Raw genomic sequence first — 23,448 nt, forward strand, 5'->3', positions numbered from 1 at the left:
TCTACTGCCCTCTGCTGGAACATAGTGTCCATTATCGCTCATCAACAAGACTGCTGGAGAAAGGGTAGGAATGGCTGTTCTCTATATGATTATTTAACAACTACTTATTTATCACCTGCCAGCCTATCAATGTACCACCTAATATTGCACACATATGTGTATATATGTGCATCTATATGTCTATATATAGATATAGATATTTGAGGAGGGAGACAAGCGTAGACATCTATGTAATCGTATCTATTTACAGAACTAAGTTGAACTTCTATAAACCTGCAAAATAAAACCAGAATAACATTTAAAAAGTGCTGAGCATCTAACGAGTAGGGAATGTAGATGGGGTGATCGTAACCAATGTGAAGAGAGTTGATAAACTGAATGGCTCAGGAGAGGGAAGAGATCTAGGTTAGAGTTTGGGGCAATTAGTGTGTGGTTTATAATCTGTTACTTAATGCAACGTTCAGTAAAGAATGTCACTGTTCAGTGCCTTGTTCATCCATCTATAACGTACAAGTTCTTACTTTACAAACACACTAAGGGTGACATATAAGCTGTGTGGGATTGTGTGTGTGAATTTTCTTATGAGTGTTATATTTGAGTTCAATTTTTTATTTGAATCATGGATGTAACTCAAAGTTTACAGAAGGTTGATGTGAAATATAATGGCTTTAAAACTTGGTTGGTCTTCTCTTGGAAACATGTTGTGGCTTCCTTTGTTACTGTTGATGCTCACTTTTGAGTCTCAATGATGCATCTTGACTCACAGGAGCTGTGTTGGGGCTGGAACACTGGCTTAGTAATGTTATTTCAAGTATTGGGCAAAGAACTAGCATGGGCTTTGGAGTCAAACAAACTGGATCAAATCCCCGCCCTAGCAAAATATTTTAAACTGTTGGGGCAAACACTTGCATGGTACGTATCATGCATAACAGCTCCATGAGGGAGGTACTATTATAATCCTCATGTTACAAATGAGGGAACTAAAGCACAGAGTGTTGAGTAACATGCCTTTGGCCAGGGAGTTAATAATGGTGGAATCAGGATTTCAAGCCCAGGGTTTGAGGCTCTAGAATCCTTGCTTTTAATCCCTACATTATGCTGTCTCTCTTCCCTGAATCATGTTTTCCTCATTTAAAAAATGATGATGGTAATGAAATCTAGCTTGCTGGATTTAGGGGAGGATTCGGGGGAAATACATACAAAACGTGAAGCACAGATCCTGGTACCTAGTAGGTGCTGAACAAAATGTTGGCTAGTTTTTTGTCCCTTAACTACTTGGTGCTTATGGACTGCCTCACACTTATTCAGTTTCTAACAGCAATGAGTCCCTCAACAAGGTCTCACAAAATTTCTGCAGAATTCAGAGCTAGAAGACAGCCAAAAGACCCTTTGCCGAGACCCTTCATTTTAAAGGTAAGAATAATGACACTCAAAGCACTTGATGGGTTTGCCCATGCTCACACCACCACTGGACCCCAGAACTCCTCACTGTCAGATGTTTTTTTTTTTTTTTGTTTCTATCACACTGTGTCTTCTCCTCATATAGCTTGCTATTTGAACAGACCTACCTCCTCAAAGTTATGTGAGAAATTGCAAACTGCCTTTTGTATGCGCTCAGGTGGTCCTAAACATAATCAAATTCACACATGTCAAGTGAAAAATCACCACAGAAAAATAATTACAGTACATCTCCAGTATTACATTGTTAGGCCTCATGGAGCTGATAGATAAGGAAAGTTTCCTATTCTCTCTCTTGACTCAGACATCCTTTCTTTCTCTTTTGTCAAAAAAACAAACTCTGAATTTCCAGTATCCTCACATTTAGCCTGACGGAAGTTTCACACACACATCATCATCATCATCATCATCATCATCATCATTATTATCCCCTGTAAAGTTCCAAAAGACCACTTGAATCGAAATTTTCTGAGGTTTTTGTTAAAAGGAAGACCCATAGGCCCTACTTCTGATTTACTAAATCAGTATTTCTCGGAGTAGAACCTGAGAATCTGTATTAAACTTGTGCTCCCCACTAAAGCACCCTGAAGTTTGAAAGCTACTGCCTTATGGCAGAGAACTAAGGTCAAACACAAAAAAAAAAAACAAAAATAAACTTTGCCATGGAGTCAATTCTGATGCCTGGTGGCCCCATGTGTTACAGAGCAGAACTGCTCTATAGAGTTTTCATGGCTGTAATCTTTACGATCTTTTCCATGGTGACGCTGGGTGGGTTCGAACTGTCAGCTTTAGGTTAGTTAGTGCAAACTGTTTTGGACATCTAGGGTCAAGCATACAAAAAAAAAAAAAAAAAAATCAAACCAAATCCATTTCCATCAAGATGATTCCGACTCATAGCGACCCTATAGAGGGCAGCAAAGAACATCCCTGAAGCCTGGATTCCCAGGATCAAATTTGTTTTTATTCTCTGACTTTCTTTTCTGCTCCCATCCCCCACCCCACATCGTCCCCTTCCTGGTAGTGCTTCTGCCCCTGTTTAGCCTTTTCCCTTTATGGTAAAAATGGAAGCTGTGTAGGCTGAAGATGCTTATAAGCTTCAGATCAGTATTTATGGATATGTATAAATGAGCACTCTAAGGATCATTAGTTTTAGTCACTTTAGTGACGGATATTAAGATTCTGAATCAAAATTCCCTTCTGACGCAGTAAAATCTCCATGGAAATCATTAGACAGTTTCTCCCTAAAAGAACATCTCATTTGAGGTGAGTTAATCACACAGTTAGGTCATCTCGGGACTTTGTCACTTCAGTGGGTTTCAGGAACTTCTGTCTGGCCAGTCTGATAAGAAAAGGACTCAGGGGAGGGAAAGAAGCACAGAAAAGCACATCCATCTCCCTCAGGTAGCTCCAGCTACGGTTAAAAGGAAGGCTCATAAGCTCTACTCCTGATTTACTGTAGTAAGTCAGTAAATCAAGAAGGATGAGTAGAAGGATGGATAGGTGGAAGTGGGAAGGTTAACGGAGAGGGTGGTTGAAGGCCCATAAGAATGTGACCAGATGGGAGAAAATGGGAGAACATGGGAAAGGGAAAGAAAAATATCCTTCTCTTCCCACGTGCCACAGCTTACCTAGTTCTTTTCTCCTCACGTCTGCATGATCAGGTTTGCTAGCCTTGAGATGGCTTCCCCTTCCCCTACCTAAGTGAAATGGTGTGCGCAACCCAAGTGGTTATGATGTAAGGTTTTTCTACCTTCAGCACATCTTATCTAATGGGGCAATCCCTTGACTACCTAGATCTGGACCTAGCCCACCCTGTTTGAAGTTATTATATATTATAAAAATCTACACGTCTCAAAGATATAGAACACGTGAAAATCAATTTATTCTCATGAGTCATTATTTAAAAGAAATATAAGATCTGGAGGCCACAGCAGAGATCTATTCTAGTTGTCATTCCTGACTCATAGAACATTCTTGGATAACACAAGCGTCTTCCCTGCAGATTCAGTGGTCTTAAGAGAAATGTCTTTTGTTTCCCTCCAGGACATCTTCAACCCCTATTACTCCATTAACAATTCCATAATGTCTCTTCCTGTATAGAATGTTTACACCCTTTGGTTGCTTCTACCATTTGATATGGTTCCTCCAAAGGATCAAAATGTTATTTTTCAGATGTTTCTTCATGTGTCTGCTGCTCCAACCTGTATAAGTAAATAACAAATGGTAAGGCATCATTACTACACATAACTTGTAAGCCACAAAATTATATGGTTCAGTAATAAACCCTCTGATGAAATAGGCTTTTCCAACTCTAAGTTGGAAAATTTGAAGGGGCTTCAATTTAACTTCAAGTCAGTTTCCATGGTACTAATCAAGGTATTCCAGCTTCACATGATATCGCTAATAAAAAATTTTTTTAAAAAAGTAACACTAAATTCTTAATCCTGTAAATATTTCCATCTAAGAGTACCACCATATATCAATCATCATGTATTAACATATGTGAAATATTTGTGGAAGGTTGATAAGTAAAAGAAACTGATCCCCATTCCCCCATTATCAGCTTGCCTTATTTGAAGCAAACTCGTCATGTGAGTATACAATTTATAAAGCAAATAAAGTCACACTACAGAGAATTCTTCACTTCAAAAAATAATTTATGAGTTTTTCTTTTTTTAAATTAGCTCCTTTAGTGTTTTAAAATCATGCTTCATCTCACAAACACAAAAAGAGCAATTTTATTAATCTGTTTATTGAAGAATCATTTTATCAGCTAAATAAAAACATGGAAGAGATAAGTGTTTTATGCATATTTATGAATATTTTTCATTGTTTTAAAAAGCCCATTATATTTTTATGTCCATTTCTTGTAGTCAAATAGAATCTAAACTTTTTCTGACTCCGTCTTAATATGGAAAAACTAGTTTATATGTCCATGGTCCATTGTAATAAAGATCCAAATTATTGTATAGGGTCAAAAGCCTCCAGTTATTCAATAAATATTTATTGAAGACATACTATGTGTTAGGAACTCTTCTGGGCACTAGAAATACATCTGTCAATAAAACAAACTAATGTCCCTGCTCTCATGGAGCTTATATTCCAACTGGTGTTACCTAATAGGGAGAGGAAAGCTTAGAAAACAAGATTTGGGTTCTAAGCCTTATTTTCAAACTTATTGCCTGTTAATCATTCCACATCTCTAGGCCTCACAGCTTTGCTCCCTGACTAAATTAATTTTTAATACCCTTTACCACCTTGTTCATTTAATAAATACCCTTCCCAACTGAGTCTGCTCCCTTTGAACACCCTTCCTGAAGTCTCACACTGCACATCACACATTATGCATATGACTATACGACCATTGGAGGCTGAGAAATACAGCCTTTCAGAAGGGTTTGTTTTTTGTAAAACTGAGTTCACCAGGGTTATAAAGCAGCTAAATATGCAAACCTAAATATACAGTCTTGACAAATGGGAACAGAAGGAGGTGAAAAATTGTGACAGTGATAGTTGAGGCAGTTTAAGAACAGGAGGTCTAAATATTTTTCCAAAGATTAGACAAGAAATCATAATAACGACCAGGTACTGGATGCAGTCCTTTCCTTCTGCTTTATAGATTGCTGAAGTGTGTCTTAATATACATTTTACCCAGAGTCTCCAAATGTTAACAGTCTACCTCCTTTGTTTATATATCCAATCGAAAGTAAGTTGTGACATAATCTCCCTTTACCCCCAGATACTTAAGTATGTGTTTCCTAAATGCAAAGACATTCTCTTATATAGCCACAATACAATTTTCAAAGTCAGTAATTTAGTATTAATAGACTATTTATAATCTTCAAACTTTATTTAGATTTCATCAATTACCCCAATAACATATTTTATAGTAAAAGAAAATCCCAGATCATGCATTGCATTCAGCTGTCACATCTCTGTAACCAACCGCTTGCCGTTGAGTAGATTCCAAATCATGGCAACCCCATGTGTTGCAGAGTAGAACTGTGTTCCATAGGGTTTTTAATGGCTATGACCACTCAGAAGTCGACCACTGGGCCTTTCTTCCGAGGCACCTCTGGGCAGGTTCAAACCACCAACCTTTAGGTTAGTAGTCGAGCTCGTAACTATTTGCACACCCAGGGACTCCTACACTTCTCTTTGGTCTCTTTTAATATGGAACAGTTTCTCAGTCTTTCATGACGTTGACAGTTATCTTGTAGTATATTTCTCAAATTGCGTTTGTCCAATGTTTCCTCCCCATGGAGGAGAAGGAGTGACTTTACTGTGGAGACACCTGGAAGACACCATTTTAACCAAGTGATCAATGTTAATATCACCAGCAATGGTGCAAACTGACATCATTTGCCTCCTGATATGATGCAACCAGCCCACATAATTTCTGTGCTTTTATTGCCAAAAATGCATAACCTGAATCTAATTTGATCCTTTTATTTCTTGTAATATGTTTAAACTATTCAAGCAAAATGACTTTTTTCCATGCTTCCTTTGTTGATATGTTGTAATTGAATGATGAATCATGTGCGATTATATCACAAGTACTGACTTCACCCACTTTATTTACTTCAAGATCTAGATCATTTTCCAGAGAAGAAGGAGTACTACAAAAAGAATGCGAAGTACATTTTTTTCACTCATTATTACAATGAGGTTTCTAAACTTTCATAATTTCTTCCATCCTTTGTACTTAAAGAATTACATTCTCTCTAGTTCTTTGTATATAAATATGTAGAATCAGAATCTAGAAAGCTCAAAGGGAAATTTAGCTCCCATCCAGTGTTTTAGAATTTGAAAAGGATAACATTGCTCATTGTATTATTTTTGAACCAATTCCTAAAGTTGGCTTATGCTTCACTCAGTTCAAAAGACAAAAAAAAAAAATTAAGTATTTTTAAAAATCAATTTCCTCTCTTTTTCCATGAATGCTAAAAGAGTAATATTTCTATTATTTGCATAGAGAATGAAAGCTGTATCTTACTCCCATGATTTAATAGCAACCCTTGCCAAAATTTTCAGAGCCATAAGAAGTCTCATTTCTCATGAAACGCAAGCTACACATCAATGAAGAGAAACATGTGTCTTTATCAGCTTTTATTATTTATCTTCCTTCACCATATTTCATTCATTTTATTGGTTTCATTTTGTATCAGAGATTAATCTGAAATATCTGATTTTATTTACAGATTCCCTTTATACAGAACTTTTAAAATATAATTTTTAATATAATTTATCCCTAACTCCAAATTCTGTGGAAAGAGGATGTCAACAGCTGCTAATAACTTCCTTTTAAAGATTACAAAGTAATGATCCAGCAATTGGGGCAAATGAGACCCACTGGACACAGAATCAAAGTGGTAAAAGCATACATGAATCAGTAAGTAAAAATGGTGCCAGACTTACTGTCAAAAGCACCCTGTCTATGCCCTAATGACACATGAGCAATGCATAAACCTGGGATAATTCCTTAACCCTGCCACTATTCCCATTTCCCATGTATAACAAAGACCATAACCAGGACTTTCCTGTATTAGTTCACCTTGATGTTATCCCCCTGAAATTATTCTGGTAAATCAGTAAAATATACTTTTAATATATTTGGGAAAAAAACTGCGTAATGAAATTTCATACCTAGGCTTTGAGATTTTGTTACAAATCCTCTGAAATATTGTTTTAGGGTAATTAGAGAGTATTACTAAAACAAAGGTGGTATTGTTTCTGCTTTTTTATTGCCTCACTCTATACACAATATTTGAGTAAATTATATACACCTCTGAACAAAAATAAATATTTGGCTACATCTAGGAGCCCTGGTGGTGCAGTGGTTAAGTGTTTAGCTGCTAAACAAAAGGTTGGCAGTTTGAATCCGCCAGCCACTCCTTGGAAGATGTATAGGGCAGTTCTACTCTGTCCTATAGGGCCACTATGAGTCATAATTGACTCTACAGTGATGGGTTTATGAGCCAATTACCTCATGATTCTATGAACATTCCTGGTCACCCAGGACATTGAATATTTCCTCTCACTGAATGAGGTTGTTGCCTGGCTAAAGAAACAAACTGTTCGGTGCACTGTGAAGGTGTGGATTGATTCCTTAGCACCACCGGGGAAGGAAAAGTAACATTAATTTTCATATCCCAGAATATCTGCATCCTCTCTGCTGGGAACCCCTTCTAGCTCTGATTAGCTTCCCCTCAGGCTTGTACACAAATGCTTCGAGTCCCACATTCAGGTGGGTCAAATTGAGTATGATTCCCCGTGAGTCATTTTAAGGTTTCTGGATGGTACAAACAGTTTAAGCTGTACTACTAACCTAAAAGTTGGCTGTTCAAACTCACTCAGCGGTGCCAAAAAAGAAAGGTCTGGTGATCTGTTTCCATAAAGATTACAACCAATAAACTCCTATGGGATTTGCTGAAGATCATTCAAAAGCAGTTGCAGCAGTTCATCAACAGAGAACTGCCAGAAGTTTAAGGTGGATTCAGAAGAGGATGGAACAAGGGATGTCATTGCTGATGTTAGATGAATCCTGGCTGAAAGCAGAAAATACCAGAAAGATGTTTACCCGTGCTTTATTGACTATGCAAAGGCATTCGACTGTGTGGATCATAACAAATTATGGGTAATAGTGTGAAGAATGGGAATTCCAGAACACTTAATTGTCCTCATGAGGAACCTGTACATAGTACATAGATCAAGAGGCAGTTGTTCAAACAGAACAAGAGAATACCGTGTGGTTTAAAGCCAGGAAAGGTGTGCATCAGGGTTGTATCCTTTCACCATACTTATTCAATCTGTTTGCTGAGCAAATAATGCAAGAAGCTGGACTATATGAGGAAGAACAAAGCATCAGGATTGGAGGTTGTTGTTGTTAGGTGCCGTCGGTTTGGTTCTGACCCATAGTGACCCCATGTACAACAGAACGAAACACTGCCTGGTGCTGTGCCGTCTTCACAATTGTTGTTATGGTTGAGCTCATTGTTGCAGCCACTATGTCAATCCATCTTGTTGAGGGTCTCCCTCTGTTTCACTGACCCTCCACTTTACCAAGCATGATGTCCTCCAGGGACATTGAAAACGCTCAGGTTGTTAATGCATCTTCCTCCAATCTTCATGCCCTGTTCTTCTTCTTCTAGTCCAGCTTCTCACGTTATTTGCTCAGCATACAACCTGCATTATGCAGATGACACAACCTTCCTTGCTGACAGTGAAGAGGACTTGAAGGACTTCTTCATGAAGATCAAAGACCACAGCCTTCAGTATGGATTATACCTCAATAGAAAGAAAACAAAAATCCTTACAACTGGACCAATAAGCAACATCATGATAAACAGAGAAAAGATTGAAGTTGTCATGGATTTCTTTCTACCTGAATCCACAATCAAGACCCATGGAAGCACAGTCTAGAAATCAAAAGACACATTGCATTGGGCAAATCTGTTGTAAAAGACCTCTCTAAAGTGTTAAAAAGCAAAGATGTCACCTTGAAGACTAGGGTGAGCCTGACCTAAGCCATTATGTTTTCAGTCACCTCATATGCATATGAACACTGGGCAGTGAATAAGGAAGACCCAAACAGAATTGATGCTTTTGAATTGTGGTGTTAGAGAAGAATATTGAATACACCATGGACTGCCAAAAGAACAAATGGATCTGTCCTGGAAGAAGTACAGCCAGAGCGCTCCTTAGAAGCAAGAATGTCAAGACTGAGTCTCACCTACTTTGGACATGTTATCAGGAGGAAGCAGTTCCTGGAGAAGGACATCATGCTTGGTAAAGTAGAGGGTCAGTGAAAAAGAGGAAGACCCTCAACAAGATGGATTGACACATGGCTGTAACAATAGGCTCAAGCATAACGATTGTGAGGATGGCGCAAGACTGGGCGGTGTTTTGTTCTGTTGTACACAGGGTCACTACGAGTCAGAACCAACTCAACAGCACCTAATGACAACAACAGCAACAAACCCCTATGGAGCAGTTCTACTTTCTAACACATGGGGTCACCATGAGTTGAAATTAACTGGACGGCAATGGGATGAGTCATTTTATTCTTTTCGGAACTCGAGCTTCTCATATAACTATGGAAAAATATCAATCAAGCAAATACATATTCCAAGATCATTAACATGATTTCTCAATTGCAGTTGGGAAAGAGTATCTTTATACTTTCACAATGCTAGGCACGCATTCCTCCTATGTCTCTTTTTATGTTCTTCCCACTCCTCTGCTTCCTTTAGGTGTGAGCTATAAATTCACCTTCTGCTAGAAAACCTCTGTGACTCAAATCATGCTCTGACTAGTAATGACTTTCCCTTCCTACTCACTTCCCTTTTAGACTGTGTCAAGCATTTCCAGATATAAGTGAGTTTCAGCCCTGTGTACATTGCTTCCCTAATTAAACACATATTGCCAAAGGACAAAGGAATCTGACTTCAATTTCATCACATCACTAAGTCCTACAGTGGCTAGTACAATACATGAGTTAATACAGGTAACACATACACTTAGAACATTGCCTGGCCCAGAGAAGCCCTTAATACGTGTTAGCTATCATTATCATTTCCTATAGTTCTCAGTGTGTGGAGCCCTGGTGTCATAGTGGTTAAGAGCTATGGCTGCTAACTAAAAGGTTGGCAGTTTGAATCCACCAGCTATTCCTTGGAAACCCATTGGGGCAGTTCTACTCTGTCCTTATAGGGTCACTATGAGTTAGAATCAACTCCATGGCAATGGGTTTGGTTTTGAGGCTTATAGTGCTCAATATAAGCAATACTTTTTGCTGTCGAGTCAATTCTGACTCATAGTTACCCTATAGTACACAGTAGAACTGCCCTATAGGGCTTCCGAGGAGTGGCTGGTGGATTTGAACTGCCGCCCTTTTGGTTAGCAGCCAAGCTCTTAACCACTGCACCACCAGGGCTCCAAATACAGACAGTATGTACCTAGAAAGGTTTGTATATTAATGCATAATCCATCCATGTATTTGATTCTCCTATGGTTAAGTTACACACATGAGGAAGTTATACACATTTAAAAACCAAATTAAATGAAGAGACATAGCAAATTATTAGAGTTTTCATTAGTTACTGTGAGTTCTAAAAGTTCTCAAGTTGCCATCATGGCAAAATTATAATCTGGCTCAATCAAATGCAATACTTCATTATTTTTATATTTTTCTTTCCTCAGAAAAAAGCAAATATTTTATCAATCATCACAAAACTTTTAAAAGGATCTATAATTTTTAATGTCTGGGTATGTGTCAGGGTATGGGCTTGTGTCCTTGTGTGATTTTAACCAATAAACCTGAAGAATTAATGAGAAAGATGACGCTTCAGTCATTTCTGATGATGGGAGTTAGCAGTAATTGCAGAAGTAAAGTGGTGGAGGGTAAGAACTCAGAACTAGAACACAGAAGAACTCGGGTTTTGTCCCAGCCTACCCTTAGGCAAGTCACTTCTCCTCTTTGAGCCGTAACTCTGTCTGTACAAAGAGGGGCCCAGCAGGTGGTGTCTTACGTCCTCCCAGTTCTAACACAGGGTTTCTAAAATCCTTACACAGAAGAGATAGAACTGATTGTGGAACTCACTTCTGCTTCCTTAAAGTTGATGGATTTAGATAAACTGCATTTTGAAAATATAGAATATATCACTCTAGAACTACATTATAGAATTTTTTTCTCTCAGACCTTGCAGGGGGGAAAAAAAGATTAGCAGTGCTCAGCATCTCTCAAGCTCTTGTGTACTTGTTTAAAGATTATGATTTAAGATCCCTTAGGAAATTACAAAATTATTCCAAAATATCCTATCTTGATGGATGGCCTTGGCTAGAGAAGGCTCCAGTAAACCTCGGATCAGGGTTTCTCAACCTCAGCGCCACTGACATTTTGAACTGGATGATTCTTGGTGACAGAAGCTGTCCTATGCGTTGTTGAATGTTTAGCAGCATTGCTGACCTCTACCCACCAGATGCCAGTAGCACCTGAACTCCCACCCCATCAGTTGTGACAACTAAAAAATGTCTCCAGACATTTCCAAATGTCCTCCAAGGGGTCATGATCAGTCCCTGTCAAGGACCACTGCCCACCACACGTTGTATCTGTGTCCTTCCCTTTCTGTCCATTTTCTCACTTTCTTTCTTTATTCATCTCTTTCCTTTCCTCGATTTGATTTCTTTCCTCTCCTTCATTTATTCCTGTCCCTTACTTTTTCTGTCTCTACTACATGTGATTTAGTTTTACCATTGTCCAAATCACTGGCTCTTCCAAGTCAGAGAAAAGCAGACCCTGGGCCACTGTGAACTCATGAAAGTCCATTATGTGGCTTTCGAGCTAAGGGAATAGCTTTGGAGTCAAAGTAGAGCTCAAACCCTGTTTCTGTAATTTACCAGTTCTACGACAATTTGGGACACTTGTTTAATGTCTTTGGGCTTTGGTTTCCTCATCTGAAAAACTAGAGTAATAATGCCTTTTTCATAAGGACCTTTTCATAAAGATTAAATTCAGTGAGAAAAACTACTTAATGTGCTTAGCACAGAGCATGGGACATAGTGAAGTCTCATAAAAGGCAACTATTATTTAATAATATTAGGTTACTAGAGAGAAAGAAGTTACACTGCAATCACAGTGAAGAGATTTTAAGAGTAGAGGAGCCCATAATAGAAATTAAAGCATTATTATTGTTAATTGTCAAAACAGAATCTAATCAGTCTAAGCCAAATAAATGTGAGAGTGAAGGGCAGAGTTAATGGTGGTAATCCTTTGAGTCTTTCTTCCCACTTAAACCCACAAATTGCTATTTTAATGGAGATGTCTGCAATGTAACCAATTCACTTAAGAACAATCGTATTTATTCTCAAATGTAAGTCAGTGGTACTAGAGGTTTTTGTGTAATAATTATTACAGGAAAAAAATAGTTTCTTCTATTGAAGAATAAAATAAATGTTGGTTGGAAACAATAATTTAGTTCAGCAAATAATATTTGGATAAAATTTTTATAACACTCTGATTTCAAAAGGCTAGAGCTGGTATGTTGCTTCTCATCAAATCTAATATGACTTAGAAAGTTCTGGATCTCTAGTCTCTCTTTTTAGCCAAACTTGTTTTTTCTTTGGAGTTGCTTGGGCAAAAGGTCACTTTGGAGTCAACTTCATTATATTCTCTAAAATTAAGTTTCTCATTTTCTAACACTGTTCTCATAATTGGAGCTGAAATGAAAAGTATTTGCAAAAATAACATCGAGGTCATTAATAAGAAAGAGTCGTTGCCCCAAGACACTAGGTTAAGAATCAGTCATAGTCACATTTTCATTACAGGCTTGTGAAAGCTAGAAAAGTTCTTGCCAAGTAAAACTGTAAGTCCTGGGACAAAACGTTTCTGGCATCAAGTAACTGCCCAGTTACTGCCTGATCTACTAGCTCTCTCCCTGAGTTATATTTTCACAGGGAGGGTTTAGAAGAGCTGTCTTTGAACAGTCGTACTCAGTCACAGAATCCAGCTCCGGGGTTTTGAGACCCAGGGAGGTGAAAAGACCAGCCAAGGCCAGGTACTGCATTGGTAACCAGGCCAAAACTAGCTCCCTCATCAGTTTACAATCCGTAGTGTTTTGCTTTCCTTGGTTCAAGGGCAAAAAGCTAAAAAGTTGGTAGAAACTGTGACCCTGGAGATAAGCTTCCAGTGGTGAGGGCATAAATCAAGATACAACACAATGAACCGGATAATTTTTGTTACCTGGGCTGTTGCAGGGTGAGACTTTATGGGAGAAACTCCACTACTGACAGAATATGGAACAGCTTCTCTGTTAAGAAACTCAGATTCTGGAATCTCAGAGCCTCATATGGACCAAATATGCCTTCCACACACACATACGCATTTAATTTACGAATCAGTAATCACAAATTTTATTTAAAAAAAACCAAAAAACTCTTAAGCAAAAGTGTTCAGAAACAGGGCACCTGTGTACAGGTAGAATGTGGTAAGCTACTTAAGGTTTAACTTAGAAACTAAAATACCATTTTATGTAATTCAATAGTAAAGGCTACAAACTCTTCTCATCCTGTAATGTTTCATTTCCTGTACTAAGGCAGTCAGCTCCTTCTGAGCAATTTCCTTCTTTATCTTTGTATCTGCATGATGCATTACAAAAAAATTAGGCACTTGATGAATATCTATTGAAAGATTGGGTCTCACAAGCATCAGGTGGCTTCAGAAGCTGCAAATATGATCTAACTCAACTTCCAATTTCAACTCCCTGGAAGTTTGTAGATAGTTTTCCTGCCGAAAACCCCATATTTCACATTATGACCAAAATTCTCAAGGAAACACAGTGAGAGAGATGATTAAAAACCAACAGCCAATACTAAGTTGGGTATTAAATTATATTCAGACTTTGTTTAGGTTGTGATTCTGGGGTTAATAAAAATATTTCACAGTACAGCAGGAAAAGAACATACTTTGTAATTTCTTTATAATACTAGTGAAAGTTTTACAGAGAATCTTCCCATTCCTTTGCAATTAAAGAAAGAGCTAGAAAGGATTGTTTCTCTATTAGTTGTGTGATTATTTAAACCATTTAAAAATTTTTGAAACTCCCTCAAAGGGAGTCTGACTTTGAGTGCGATCACTGGATAAATCTTCTGCAAAGGATTTCTTTCCTTTAGGGATCGAACAATTGTCCTTCAACAAATAAAAGTTCCTTTTCTTATAGAGTATAATTACTGCAATATTGCTTCTACCAACAGAAACAGATAACTTATGCGTTGAATGGAAACGTGGGCTCAGTAAATGTGTACAATTCCCCAATCTCGTAAAAAAAAAGAAACCCCGTTACTGTCGAGTCAATTCCTACTCATAGCAACTCTGTTGGACAGAGTAGAACTGCCCCATAGAGTTTCCAAGGAACACCTGGTGGATTTGAACTGCTGACCTTTTGGTTAGCAGCGGAGTTCTTAACCACTGCATCACCAAGGCTCCATTCCCCAATTAGACAATACTTATACAGATGCAGAAATAATAGGATATTCCACATAAATTTCTCAATGCCAGTCCTTTATGATGATTAATCTGCTAAACTCACAATGCAATATCAAGCTGAACACCTAGAGTAGAATCACAAAATCATGGCATTGCCAAGGACTTGATGCCCAGTGCTACATAGGCAGACTCCCTGCTCAGCGGTATCCCACCCCGACAGAGATCATCCAGGCTCTGCTTGCATCCTGTAGAGACTGCGAGATCACCACCATCAAAGATGCCTTGTCCAATAGTTCAAATTTTTAGAAATTTTTTTTTCACACTGACTTAACGATCGCCATCCTGCTAACATCTCTGTATTGATCTTTATCCTGTGTCTGTAGAGCAAAAGAGAATTATTTCACCTAAAATGTTTTGAACACATTTGGGCCAGTCACTTTGCTCTATGCTGGCAATACAGCAGTGAACAAGGCAAATGCCGTCTTTTGCTAGTCTTCTCTCTCTTCCCCGAACATTGGAAGACAGCCATCACATCCCTAAGTTCTCTCTGTTTTAGTGTGGTATCGCAGTTTGCTCAACTCTTTCTTCCTTGACATGAACTCCAGGATTTTCTTTAATCTGGTTGTTTTCTTTTAGAGATCGTTTGGTTTATCAGGGACAGTCTTAAAGCAGGCCGCCCTATTTCTCTGGACCTGAACTAATGCAACCTGGGATTCCACTCACTAAATGGGTTTATTAGTTTTGACAAGTTGTAAGGGAACGGTGCTCACCATGTGCTCACCATATTCCAGGAACCATAATGAGTCTTAGAAGCAGAAAACTGTAGGTCTTTCCATGTGTTCCTCTGTAAGTCTATGATTCCCTCCTCCATACTCATGTTTTTGTTACTTTTATCTTTGTTAAATTATAGCTGTTGGTATTTGTTCTAGAATATTAGCCTGTAAAAATATTTTTAAATCTTTGTTTTCTAATCCAATGTATTGACTATTCTCCCCAGGATTTAGCAGCCAAAAATAATGAATACGTCTTCTAATTCTTCATCTAAGTCACCTTTTTTTTTTTTTAAATATTAGAATAAGACTGAGGACAAAGCCCTGTGGCAAACCATTGAAGCTATTGACTCAAATTGGTTTTCAGTAATTAGTCAACCCCTTTGGGAGAGAATTGTTCAAATAGCTGCAATTTCTGAGATGGTAACATACGGAGTGGTTTCCTTATGCTGGAAGCCTTGCTAAGCATTTTACATGTATTAATTAATTTAATCATCATGACCACCCTATGTAATAGTTATTGTCATTAAATGTTACATATGAAGAAACTGAAATTCAGGGACATTAAGTAATTTTTCCAGTGTCCAAGAGTGTAAGTGGCTAATCTGAGATTCGTACGTGTCTGTCTCATTCCAAAGTCCATGTTCCTCATCAAAAGGAGAGACTGCCTCCAAATACCATGGCATTACTCACCCAGACTGGAGAGCCAATGAGAAGATTTTGAAATGTCTTTGTGAGCTTCAGACACATTATGTCTCCAGTACTTAGTCCAGTAAATGCGTAACAAAAGAAAATGAGAACACATGACGTGATTTGTTCTTCCTGAATCCACGCTCAGGTCTCCTCTTTCTCTTCCAGAGTTCAATACTAACTGCACACTGACAACCTGAAGCATCATTCTTCTAGGGAAATATAGTATGATTTCCCCTGGTGGCACAGTGCTTAAGAGCTATGGCTGCTGACCAAAAGGTCAGCAGCTCGAATCCACCAACTGCTCCTTGAAACCCTAAGAGGCATTTTTACTCTGTCTTATAGGGTCGCTATGAGTCAGAATCAACTCCATAGCAACAGGTTTGGTTTGGTTTATATATATATATATTCATCTTTTCCCGTTTTCTGAAAAATGGAGTGTTTTCCAGACTCCACTTTTAGACGTTGCTTCCATTCTGCATTTTTTTATTGTACTTTAGATGAAGTTGTACAGAACAAACTTTTCATTAAACAATCAGTACACACATTGTTTTGTGACATTGGTTACCAACCCCATAACATGTGAACACTCTCCCCTTCTTGAACTTGGGTTTCCCATTACCCACTTTCCTGTCCCCTGCTGCCTTCTAGTCCTTGTCCCTGGACTGGTGTGCCCCTTTAGTCTCGTTTTGTTTTATGGGCCCGTCTAATCTTTGGCTGAAGGGTGAACCTCAAGAGTGACTTCATTACTGAGCTAAAAGGGTGTCCAGGGGCCACACTCTTGGTTCTTCTCTAGTCTCTGTCAGACCAGTAGGTTTGATCTTTTTTTGTGAGTTAGAATTTTGTTCTACATTTTTCTCCAGCTCTGTCCAGTACCCTCTACTGTGATCCGTGTTCCATTCTGCATATTTTATCAAAGATTACTGTCCACAGTTTCAAGATCACAACTGGAAACTCTTATAATTATATTAGTTGTAATTCTTCTAGACTTAGATGCTTGGACTCTTTCAAAGTGACTACTAGGTACTAACAGTTAAAATGATATCCTCTTCCCCCAAGCTGTATTCTTGTCCTTTCTTTGTTTGCTTTCTTCCAAGATCATATTCCTAAAACAAACATTTTTTTTTTTTTATTATTAGCATTTCTCAAAAGATTGGGGTCAATTCTCTAAAACTTACTCCAGAGAGCTGAGATTTGGCTGCAACCTGTTCAGAAAGGAATACTTTCATTTTAAACTTTTCATAAACTATTATCTGATGCTTTCTTAAATGTCAGAAAGTCCATTTCTAAGGAAGAGACTTGAATAGTACCCGGTAAAGTCTCTTCAGCTTATAGATGAGAAAACTGAGACCTGGAAAGTTAAAGGACTTGCCCATGTTGACATAGCTGCTAAATGAAAGAATAGTCTTATGTTAAATAAATAAAAAAAGCCATAAAATGAATATCATTCTCTATTTTTATTAAGATGCATAAACATGAATTTTGGAAATAGTTCCATTGTAATGTCAATTTCTCCCAAATGTCCCTTGTACTTAAGAGAAACTTCAGCTCTGATGTTATACATTGTACGTGTTCATTCATGCTTTACAGGTTATATTTCTGCTCTACATCTTTCCAAGTCTATATTTGCAAATTTTTCCTCACAGATATTTATTGGTCTATTGGTTGCATTTTGAAACCAAATTGTTTTGTGTTCTCACTCTCTGAGATTGTTCCTTCTTAAAGCAATAGCATGGAAAATGTCTACAAGAATGGAAATACCTGTTCCCCCACGTTAGTCATGCAGGGAAGACACACACCTCTCACATTTTGTATGCGAAATAGCCGTTGTATTGGAAACAATTTTTCTGTAGCTGTTTGTATCATATCCTCTAACCCCCTACCTTCCATTCCTTAGCCTCTTTATGCTCAGGAGATAGAAATTTGAAAAGTCAAAATTTTATCATTATGTCCTCTTGTCCACTCCATTCTCCCACAATTAAACAAAAGACCCTAAGGACTTCAGAACATCTAAGATATCTAATGAAATTCCTTACCACTTACCAGTCCCATCGAGTCATTTCCAACTCATGGTAACGTATGTGTGTCAGAGCACAACTGTGCTCCATAGTGTTTTCAGTGGCTGATTTTTCAGAAGTAGATTGCCAGACCTTTCTTCCCAGGTACTTCTGGGTAAACTTGAACCTCTGACCTTTCAGTTAACAGCCAAAATTCCTACTGCTCTGCAAAAGTCCAAGAAAAGATAGGCATTTTCACAATTGGTTATTTTCATTCTCACAGTGATTTCAAGTAAATATTGCTTTACAAATTCACAGATGTACCATTAATTAAATACTATGGGTAAAGTAAGAAATGCTGTTTCCTTTTTAGTGTTTGCCTTAATCTATGTAATAATGAAGAGTCAGTCTAGAGATATTTCCAGTTTCATTTAATTTTTTAAAACACTTTTGTGCAAACATGGTGCAAATATTTAACCCTGAGCTACTAACCAAAGATTGGTGGATTGAACCCATCCAAAGTCTCTTCAGAAGAAAGGCCAGTGGTCTATTACCATCTGGAGCAAAGAAGAGTGAAAAAAACCAAAGACTCAAGGAAGCAATTGGTCCAATGGACCACATGAACCACAGCCTACAGGACCCTGAGATCAGAAGAACTAGATGGTGCCTGGCTACCACTACCTACCGCTCTAACTGGGATCACAACAGAGGATCCCAGACAGAGCAGGAGAAAAATTGTAAAACAAAAAATCAAATTCACAAAAAAGACCAGACTTACTGATCTGACAGCAACTGGAGGAACCCCTGAGACTATGGCCCTAAGACACCCTTCTGAATGGGAACAGAAGCCGTTTCCTGAGACCACCTTTCACTCAAACCATTGACAGGCCCATGAAATAAACAATAACACCTGAAAGGAACATGTTCCTTAGAACAACCAATTATATGAGATCAAAAGAGCGACATTTGCCCAAAAGCAAAGAAGAGAAGGCAAGAAGGGATAAAAAATCAGGAGAAAGGCAACAGGGAACCTAGGAGGGAGATGGGGAGAGTGCTGATACATTGTGGGGAATGAAACCAATGTCATGGAACACATTTTGTACAAACTATCGAATGGGAAACTAATTTGCTCTGTAAATGTTCACCTAATGCACGATAAAAATTAAAAAATAAATAAATAAAAAGAAGAAAGGTTTGGCAATCTGCTTTCAAAAGGTCATAGCCATAAAAACCCTATGGAGCTCAGTTCTACTCTGAAACACATGGGGTTGCCATGAATTGGAAACAATTCAAGGGCAATTGGTTTGGTTTGGAATTTTTTTAGTGTAAACATTAGGACCTCTGATTTTGTTTGCTCGTACCAAAATCACTAACACTTAGTTGGTATCAAAGTGTATACATGTGAGGGCATATGTGTGAATTGAAATCCCACACATCCAACAGTAGTTTTTTTGCTTTTCCAATTTGGTGTTAAAAATACATAATGAAGCTTCCCAAAAATATAATCAAGAGAAAGCTTCAAGACAGAAACATGTTAGGAGAATAAGAAGTTGGTCTGTCACAACAAAAACTTGAACTGTTGTGTCATATCAATCAACAGGTCAACAATGATGAGCAAGAGGCGGGAGCAGTTGGGAGTAGGTAGAAGTCAGTCAAGGCTCCCTTTTCTCTCCTCCTTTGCCTGTTTATAGAGTCCCTGGGTGGCATACATACTTAAGAATTCCACTAATAATCAAAAAGTTGGCCATTTGAGCCCATCCAGAGGTGCCTCATAAGAAAGGCCTGGTGATCTGCTTTCGAAAGGTCATTGCCTTGAAAACTCTATGCAGCACAGCTCTGCTGCGATACACAAAAGGTGGCCATAAGTCAAAGTCAACTCAACAGCAACAGGTTTAGGTTTGGTTTTTGCCTGTTTGTAAATCCAGATTAAAGATAACCCTGGAAAACTGAATAATTCAAAAATACTGTCTTCTTAATTTCAGAAGGAAGACAGCATCACGGTAGTGTGAAGAAAGCACTTAGTTCTAGTCAGACCTAATTTAGGATTCCCACCTCCACTTTCTAACCAGGAGTTTATGTAAGTCCCTAATTGATGGAAACCTCCACTTTCCTGACACCCAGCTCTGAATGTCTCAAGGCATTTTGCTGTATACAAAGCAAAAGACGTTTGTTGCTTTGTAAACAACAAACTTTAGCTGTTTACAAAGCAACATTATCACATATATCCCTCCACTAGAGTTATTTTAATGAATCCTCACCATCATTCCCATTTCATAGCTCAGGACATTGGGGTTCAGGCAATTAAATAGCTTGCCCAGCCATCCAAAACGGGGGTCAGGTCCAGGACTTGACCCCATAATCCTAATTTGAAGTATTGACTTTCACATTTTATTATTTTTGCGTTTGGGGAAGATGGGAAAGGGAAACCCAGGCCAACCGTGTGAAGGAAAAATAAAAATGGTCTGTTAGGCAATTGACGAGATAGCTGTAAAGCCTTGAATCATAGGTGCCAAAATGGACGATAAGGGAAAGGCCTAAGAAATTGTGATAATTCATAATTCATAATTATATTTTTAGAGGAGAGAAGAAAGGAGACACAAGAGTCCTAACAGCTGACTTTAATTTAATGTAAAGATATTTTTCTGTAATATTAGGGGGGAAAAAAGGGGGTGGGGGCCCTGGTGGCACAGTAATTAAGCGTTTGGCTGCTAACCAAAAGGTCGGTGGTTCAAATCCACCAGGAGCTCCTTGAAATCCCTATGGGGCAGTTGTCCTCTGTCCTACAGGGTGGCTATGAGTCGGAATAGACTTAAAGGCAACGGGTTTGGTTTTTTGGGTTTATTTAGGAAAAAAAAAAGTTATAAACCTACTCCGCAAAACGCCAGCAGAGGGCTCTGTGCTAGGTGCATTTGCTTTCGATTACCGGCTCCTACATTTATCCGAAAATGTTCTATCTGAGGTTGAGAAAATGAGGATATTATTAACCTTCTTATTTTCTGTTATAAATCGAAATAAATACAAACGACAGCGGAAAATACTACGAATATAACTATCTGCAATGCCGCTGCTGCGCTTCCACCTTGGGGCAGTGTGTGCGTGTCCTGAAAAAGAGAAATGGACATAAGGCAAGACGAAATAAAACATAAAATGATGATGAAAATACATATTTTACCTCGTTTAGCTTCCCTTCGGAATCCAAAGTTTGTTTTGCATGTACGTTTGCATTTATTGGGTTCTTGTGGGAATCTTTTTCTACACCACGCGATGGAAGTTAAAGTGAAAAAATGCAATAGGAACGAAGCAAGAGAGTCCGGAGCAAGTTAGGGAAATGTTCTTAGTAGAGACTGAGCTTTTATTTGTACATTTTTTGAGGGGTTTGAACATTATACATATCTGACTAGTTTCTAAAGTTAGTAACTATATAATAAGAACTGAATTTTAAAAAAGCTTTTAGCAGATATTCAAGAACCGAAAGAATCGCCGAAAAGAAAACCGAGCGGCCGTGCAGGCTTTGCTTGTACAAAATCCCGACAGAGGGCGCTGTTGCCCGTTCAATGACTTAGGGAAGGCACCCTCGGACAGGTTTCACTTGCAATTTCTAGGATTTTTCGAATAATACCCGCGCTGAGAAATTGACTCAGGTTTCAGTTATGTTATATATTTATTTGGATGTGTGTATAATATTTTATGTTTTATGCTTCATTCTTAATAAACTAGATAAATCAGATTTGTTATTTTTCAGTCTTCCTAAAAAATTTAAATAAAATGTAACCAAATATTTCAAGATGTTTCTAATTTCAAAAAATACTTAACATTAGCATAAAATAAAATTATATATTCAAAATTTGAAATTATACATGTATAAGCCTTTAAAATAGTTTCATATATATAATTATCCCTCCTGAGTTTTTTTTGGGGGGGGGATTTGTTTGTTTTTTAATTTCGTTAAGCCTTAGACTTTATTGACTTTAGACTAATCAATAGTATACCAAAAAATTTGGAAAAATATGTTAAAAGTATTTGGTAAAAAAAAATATAAGATTGTTCCAAATGCTTTTTATTGCAGTTAGAATGATTTTTAGATAACAAAGATAATGGAGTTATTGATTTAAAGGAAGAGGACAATTATTGCCATTAATATATTTGTGTCTGAAGAATCTGAATTTACAAGTCTATAATATTTATCTTGCAGAAATAATGATCTGGAACCCATTTTAGTGGGGAGGGTGAGGTGAGGAAGGATGCCTTGCCAGTCATATCCCCATTCCAAACCAGCTCTGGGGGCAAAAAGAAACATGTTTGCTAGCGCTCACAGTGGAAAACCTGTATAGATTCTGTATGGTTTAAGGTGTTAATATTTACAAGAGAGAAAAGGAGAGAGGAGAGGAAGGAAGGAAATGGGGAGAAAGAAAGAAAGAACGAAAGGAGGATGGAAGAAGAGAAGGGAAAAACAAAAATTACAAGAACTGTAGATGAAGGAAGGAATTATTTCTGAAGTTCCTTTTGAAGCACCTTCTTTATGTTCCTTTCATTTGGGGGAAATTTTTTAAATCTGCAGAATTGTTCATTCTGCACTATATGAAGCGTCTCATCGATTTTCATTGAATCGCTATCCACCGCGATTGTCCGGAGCCCTCTGCTCTTGCGAGAGCGTCCGGCCCTGCTCGCACACCGAGCGCGCAGAAGTCGTGGGTTTAAAGACAAACACCGTTTGCTGACTCCCTTTTACCAGGTTTAATAACTTCCACCCCAAATTACCCGGGTCCCTCTTCATTCCCTCCTGTCATTTATTTTCTGCCCCTGGGGCAAAGATCCTCCTCTGAGCTACCCTTCAGGCTGCAGGAGATTCTTCTGCACCCTGAAAGGGGGTAGAAAAAGCAGAGGAGGTGGGAAAAAAGGAAAGAGGTGAATATTCGCTTCGTGATAAAATTCAGAAACCCTGTACCTTAAGGGAGCCCATGTTCAAGGTTTGGTTAACCTTGTTCTTGTTAATATGTTTTCCTTTTTTTAAAAAAGAGAATTATTTTTTTCAAAAATCATATTGTTAAGAAAAAAGGAATTTCAAAAAATTTTTACACATCCTAAACCATTTTTCACTATCTCTTTGCAGAAGTACGTTCTGTTTAAATCTTCCAATGATTCGGGTGACCATTTCCTCACTCTCCATGATTAAAGCTTTTTACAAGTTATAAACAACAGATGCAAATATAAAATCTCCTATGCTTTTGCAAGAGGAGGTGCAAACTTAACATTGTGTGCGTGTGTGCGTGTGCTCTCAGCATCTGATATAACTTCATAAAATGGAGACCTCAGTCGAGAAAAGAATAACACATGGAGTCCACCCAAAACACATACAAACAACTCCTAAAACGACAAACAATACAGACTGAGGTGTTCAGACAGTATTTAAGTTCCCAAATGTGTTTGGCAAAATGGCCAAAAAACATTAGAACTGGTGACTGTGGTGATGAGGTGGCTTTTTGTTCTACAGTGATAGAGGTACAATTAAAAAAAAAAAAAAAAAAAAAAAGGCCATGTAGCCATCAACACA

This window comes from Trichechus manatus, unplaced genomic scaffold, assembly GCF_000243295.1.
Source record: "Trichechus manatus latirostris isolate Lorelei unplaced genomic scaffold, TriManLat1.0 scaffold00215, whole genome shotgun sequence".
NCBI classification, from domain to species: domain Eukaryota; kingdom Metazoa; phylum Chordata; class Mammalia; order Sirenia; family Trichechidae; genus Trichechus; species Trichechus manatus.